The sequence below is a fragment of the Arachis ipaensis genome, chromosome B01, assembly GCF_000816755.2.
Source record: "Arachis ipaensis cultivar K30076 chromosome B01, Araip1.1, whole genome shotgun sequence".
Lineage (NCBI taxonomy): Eukaryota > Viridiplantae > Streptophyta > Magnoliopsida > Fabales > Fabaceae > Arachis > Arachis ipaensis.
In genome coordinates this window covers 58,514,585-58,521,404 of record NC_029785.2, presented here as the reverse complement: position 1 = coordinate 58,521,404, position 6,820 = coordinate 58,514,585, and the positions used below count along the sequence as shown (strand labels likewise).

General features: G+C 33.9%; 1 long non-coding RNA gene across 1 annotated transcript in view; it reads right to left on the bottom strand.

Annotated features, from left to right (window-relative positions):
• The window catches only part of LOC107618151, a 28,714-nt gene extending 24,904 nt beyond the window's left edge, over positions 1-3,810 (bottom strand). Inside the window, exons 1-2 of the long non-coding RNA XR_001615159.2 lie at positions 3,650-3,810; positions 3,268-3,273 (exon numbers count right to left, since the gene is read on the bottom strand). This is a non-coding gene — a long non-coding RNA (uncharacterized LOC107618151). The remainder of the gene's footprint in view (positions 1-3,267; positions 3,274-3,649) is intronic.

The following is a 6,820-nucleotide window of genomic DNA, read 5'->3' as shown; positions in this document are numbered from 1 at the left end:
TTTTGAAAACATCTGATTAATAAAATAGCACACCTTTCTGCAACTCGTTGGGAGACGACCTGGGATTCATACTCCCAGTATTTTAATTTTGATTTTGTGACAACCCTTCTAAATTGATAAGCAAATTTCTGGTTGGTTAAGAACTATACTTGCAACGCATATCTTATAACAATTCTTAATTCGCCAATTTCTGCCATGTCAAAGAGTTAGTTAGGAAGTTTTGAAAAAGAGGAGAGAGAAGATAAATAATTAATTAAGAAGAATTTAGAATTTAAAATAAGATAAAAGATAAGAAAAGGTTTGAATTTAAAATAAAAAAAGATAAGATAAGAAAAGATTTGAAATTGAAATTTGAAATTAGAAAATTAAGAAATTAGGAGAAGTTTTCGAAAATTAAGAAGATATGAGAGTTAGTTAGGTAGTTTTGAAAAAGAGGAGAGAGAGGAGGAGAAAATAATTAAAAAAAGATTTGAATTTAAAATAAGATAGAAGATAAGAAAAGGTTTGAATTTAAAATAAAAAAAGATAAGATAAGAAAAGATTTGAAATTGAAATTTGAAATTAGAAAAAGATAAGTTAAGAAATTAAAAAGATTTGAAAAAGATTTAAAAAGATAAGATTTTGAATTTGATTTTGAAAAAGATATGATTTTTGAAATTTGAAATTTGAAAAAGATGAGATTTTTAAATTTTGAAAAAGAAGAGAAAAAGATAAGATTTTTTAAAAAGATAAGATTTTTAATTTTGAAAAGATTTGATTTTTGAAATTTTGAAAACTAAGATAAAATAAGATAAAAATTTTGAATTGAAATCAGAATTTTTAATGAAAAAATTTCGAAAATAATAATTAAATAAAGATAGAAAAGATATTTTTTATTTTTGAATTTAATGATGGAAGAGAAAAACAAGTAAAAGACACAAAACTTAAAATTTTTAGATCTAATGCTCCTTATTTTCGAATTTGGAGGGAAACACAAAGGAACACCAAACTTAAAAATTTTAAGATCAAAACACAAAAAATACTCAAGAACACTTTGAAGACTAACAAGAACACAATGAACAAGACTCAAAGACTCAAAGAACACAAGAACATAAAAAGAACACTAAACTTAAAATTTTTTGAAAACTAAACACAAATTTTTGAAAATTAAAAGAAAAATAACAAGAAGTCACCAAACTTAAAGACTTGACACAAGATTTAAACAAAGAAAAATTATTTTTTTAAAAATTTTTAGAAAAGAAGACTCAAAGAAATCGAAAATTACTAAGAATAAAAATAAAAAAAACTCAAACTAAGAACACAGATTAAAAAAAGAAAGGACAAACATTTCTTGTAAAAGGTTTAAGAATTTTTGGGAATTGAAAAACAGGAACATGTAAGACTCTAACCAAGAACAAGAATTAAACAAAGAAAATAAAAATATTTTTGAAAAGGTTTTTTTTCTTTTTTGAAAATTTGAAGAAGAAGAAGAAAACAAAATAAAAGACTCAATAAGAACACAAACAAAGAGACTCAAAATCAAAGATCAAACAAAGAAAAGAAAAATATTTTTTGAAAAAGTTTTTAATGATTTTTGAAAATTAGAGAAGAAGAAAACAAAAATAAAAGACTTAAACAAAAAATAAAAATTACCTGATCTAGGGAGCAAGACAATCCGTCAACTTGTCCAAACTCAATAATCCCCGTCAACGGCACCAAAAACTTGGTAGCATGAATCCCCACATCTTCGTACTGTAGTACCAGCAAGTGCATTGGGTCGTCCAAGTAATACCTGAGCAAGTCAGGGTCGATCCCACGACGATTGTGGTTTGAAGCAAGCTATGGTTATCTTGCAGGTCTTAGTTAGGCAGATCAGAAGGTTGTTGATTTGAAGTTGTAAGATTAGTGTATGACTTGAAATGAATAGAGCAAAAGAGGTAGAAAATACTAATAGGAATAGACTTCAGAATTGGAGTTGCTTTGCCTTTCTGAATTAACTCTGGTACTACTGTCTTCTCTGCTTGTGAATGATCTTCTTCTATGGCAGGCTATATGTGATCAAAGCCATTGCCCGTGGTCATTGATCTCCTCTACTCCAGATCAAATGCCATTGCCTGTGGTCATTCAATCTGACGGAGGGTGAAGCTCTTAGCATTTCATTTTCTTGGCGATCCTACTCAAAATGCCACAGACAAGGTTGAATCTTCTGGATCAGAGAAAGGTGCTTCTATGGATTCTAGCCTATACCACAGAGACCCTAATCTCCCCAGAAATCGGTTGAACTGGTGTCTCGAGAAGTCCCCAACGAAGTCGTGGATTAGCCATCTGAGAGATGTATAAACATAGCTGTTGTTTCGTGCTTTCCGGCCACGTGTTCACACGAACCCAAGTAGATGCGGGTGTTTGTCAAGCACGTTCGTCATAATGTGATGAACAGAGCTGATTATCTGATCATCCTATTCACCACGATGAAGATTGGATATACATCTTAGAAATAAATCAAACACGGATCGAAGAAGAGACAGTAATACTTTTATTAATTCATAGGGCTCAGCAAGGCTCCTCCCCTCAACCTAGGAGGTTTAGATACTCATACTAATGTAAAACACAAAGTAAAACTCGAAAATAATGGCTGTTCTCTCGTATGTTGATCGAATGATTATGTAAAATATACTTTAAATACTAAACAGATGACTAGTAAGGGTTAAACAGTCTTTTTAGTGCAAAAATCCACTTTCAGGGCTCACTTGGTGAGTGTTTGGCTGAGATTTGATGAGATCCACGTGCTATGAGGTCTCTAGGGCATAGAACGCTAGCTAGGGGGTCCTCCCTGGGCGTTTGGACGCTGGGCGCTGCTCTTTGGGCGCTGGACGCCTGGAAAGGGGCAGGAAGCTGACGTTGGATGTCCAGTTTTGGGCCTTCTAATCCAAAGCAAAGTATGGACTATTATATATTTTTGGAAAGCTATGGAAGTAAGCTTTCTATATCCATTGAGAGCGTACTATTTGGACTTCTATAACTCCAGAAAAGCAATTCCGAATGCAAGGAGGTCAGATTTGGACAGCATCTGCAGTGCTTTCTCTATCTCTGAATCAGACTTCTGCTCCAGCTCCTCAATTTTAGCCAAAAATTACCTGAAATTGTACAAAAATACAAACTCATGGTAGAATCCAAAAATGTGAATTTAACACTAAAACCTATAAAAACTTAATAAAAACTAAACAAAATATACTAAAAACTATATGAAAATGATGCCAAAAAGCGTATAAAATATCTGCTCATCACTACCGTTGTCTATAAATTTTATGTATAGCAAATTAGAGAAGGTCAAAGAGCTGAAGGTGGGAGAAAGGCTTGTACGAAGACTAAAGACTTGTGAAAGAAAATACAAAAGTACAATATCAGTAAGAAAATTGGAAGTGGTCCTTCCATTATTTTTCTCAAATAAGTTCAAACTCACTATAACAAGTCATCAAAATCTTCTACTCCATCATATAATCATAATCATCAGTACCTACGAAAACACAAAGAAAGCATCACAAGCTTTGAGGATGAGACAGAGTCATCATTGCAAATAGCAACAGCAATAGTATCACCAGTATTAGAATTAGGGATCAAATCACCAAAAACATTAAAACAAAAAAGGGAAAGGAAAGAGGCAACATCATACCGACTGTGATGGCGGTATAGATGAACGCAAAAAGAGAGGAACACGATTTTTGCCGTCTCCGGACCACTTTTTCAGCCCCTTATCCGACATCTCCCATTTCAGTCGCCAAGGTTTTCGCAATTCCGTGGCCTTAGCAATGATGCCGATTGCGAAGCTGGTGCTGCCTTTGAGCTAAAAAACAATGACGGTGACAGAACAATTTACAGCCTCTGCTGCTGGCTATTGCAGAGTTTCTGTTAGGTTCGTGATTTGACTAACTTTTGGAGTAGTGAGAGTAGAGCAGAACAAGTTTAAAATTAATGCACATAGCAACAAGTTTAACTAAAAATTAGGATTCAAAACACAAAAAGGTGCTAAAATAGAATAGAGAAAGAACGGTAAGATCATCAGTACCTACAGAAGAATGCCAAAATTGAGAATCTTACAAAAAAATGCAAGCAGTGATAATCGAACAGTGACCGGCAGTAATGAACACGAGCAGAGAAGATCAAAGCTCAATTAGCAGAAGATCGAAGCTCAACGAACAGAGAATCGAAGCTCAACAAGAAGAGGAGCAGAGGATCGAAGCTCAATAAGCAGAGAATCGAAGCTCATTCGCGAGCAGAGAATATCGAAGCTCATTCACAATCAGAGATTGAGATCAAAGCTCAATAAAGGAACGCGCGTCATCATCAAATGGATTGAAGAACCAGAGAGGAATGAATCATTTGGAATGGATTGGGGTTAGGAATTTTGCTAGGGTTGGGGTTTTGCAAGGAACGAGAGGTTGACGTGGCGGAAATTGGCGAGTTAAGAATTGTTATAAGATATGCGTTGCAAGTATAGTTCTTAACCAACCAGAAATCCGCTTATCAATTTAGAAGGATTGTCACAAAAATTAAAATTAAAATACTGGGAGTATGAATCCCAGGTCGTCTCCCAACGAGTTGCAGAAAGGTGTGCTATTTTATTAATCAGATGTTTTCAAAAAGAGTTTGAGTTGAATAAACAGGAAATTAAATTGGAGAAATTAAGTAATTTAAATAAAAGCCTTGACTGGGAGTAGATTAGTTGGAAGCCCTATTCTTGTCGTAGTACTCTCAATATTAATTGATAATTGAAGGTTGTTCTGTTTAGTTATCTTTTACTAGGTAAGGGAAAGTCAAACAAGTTGGAATGCAGTTTCTACTCACAAGCTCCAATCCGCTCAATTGAAAAGGATTAGTGTCAGTGACTAGAGAACATTCCAACTATGAACCTAATTAAAATTTTTCTTTTAAGCACCCTAACTCAAGGGTTCCTTTCAATCAACTCCCCATCAAGTTAGGAAACTACTCGCTCATTGTGAATATAGAACTCATAACATAGGAAAGAGAATTAAAGAAAGACATGATAAACAAAACTCAAAGGAATCAATTAAAAATAAAAATAACTCTTGTATTAATAAATTCTAAAATAATCCAATAATAAAATTGAGTAAATTAAAGGACATGAAAGAGTAAAGCCAAGTAAAGAAAACGAACTAGAATGACGAAGTCTTGATGAGGTAATAACTCTTCTCAATATCCCAATGCAAAAGCAATAAAATCCTAAGAACTATGAATGTGTAGAGAAAAAAAACCTAGAGGAGGAGAAAAACTAGATCTAAAAACTAAAACTGTGTAAAATGAATGTTGTCTTTGGTTTCTGCATGTTCTCTGGCTCTAGTCTGCTTTTCCGGGCCGAGAACTGGGTCAAAACAGGGCCCAAAATCGCCCCCAGCGAATTCTGTAGATTATGCAGATCGCGCATGTCATGCGATCGCGTCATTCATGCGGACGCGTCATTCTGCGTTTTGCTTTGCCACGCGGGTGCGTCGTCCACGCCTCCGCGTCACTTGTGCTATTCCAATCCGCGCGGTCGCGTGAGCCATGCGGCCGCGTCACTTCTCGCTGGTCATCTCCTCAATTTCTTGTGTTCCTTCCATTTTTGCAAGCTTCCTTTCCAATCTCCAACTCATTCATGCCCTATAAAGCCTGAAACACTTAACACACAGATCACGGCATTGAATGGAACAAAGGAGAATTAAAATGCATAATTAAAAATCCCTAGGAAGCAAGTTTTCAATCATAAAGCATATTTAGGAAGGAATTATAAATGCATGCTTATTTAATGAATAAGTGGGTAAAGATCATGATAAAACCACATAATTAAACATAATATAAACCATAAAATAGTGGTTTATCAACCTCCCAACACTTAAACATTAGCATGTCCTCATGCTTAGTTGAAGGAGATAAAATAAATGAGTAGGAACATGTAAAACTCATGCAATGCAATGCAACCTATATATATGAATGCAACTATATGATTCTTGTCCACTTGATCAATAGTAAATAAGCTCTTCAAAACAATTACAAATCAAATTCCACTAATTCAATTCTTATACAGTAAGAACAGATAAAAATGAAAGAAGGTAGCTCATGAAAGCAGGGAACACAGAAATTTAAGCATTGAACCCTCATTGATGATGTATGTACGCTCTAATCTCTCTAGTGTATAGGACAATCACTCTATCCTTCTCTAATCATGCTCTCTAATTTTTTTATTCTTCTCCTAACCAATCAACAACATTTAATATACCAATGCAAACATCATGAGGTCTTTTCAAGGTTGTAATGGGGCCAAGGTAAGGGTAAGGATACATATATGGCTAAGTAAGCTTATAAACTAAATCTTTAATTAACCCAAGCTTTCACCTAACCTCTATATATATTCTATATAACTCTAGAATTCATACCTAGCTACCCAGGAACTCTTTTCACATTCCATACTCATGTATCAACTTTTTATTTTAATTTTATCATACATGCATTGATCTTTGAATTCTTAACTTAACATTGGGGTAATTTTGTCCCCTTATTTATTTATTGAATATTTTTTTTTCAACATAAACATAAAAATAAACATAGCTTATCAATACACATAGATTTTTAATTCTTATAGTTTCACATGAGTAGGTATCCAAATTCTCAGTATATTATCATGATACATTCCCTTATTATCTTTTGTTCCCACAATTTCCCATACTTAATTGACACACAATTCTATCTTAAGCTAACCAAAGATTCAATTTGGGATATATAATTATTTTTCTGCTTAAGGCTAGTAATGTGGTAAAATATAGAACAAATGGGATTTAAAGGCTCAAAG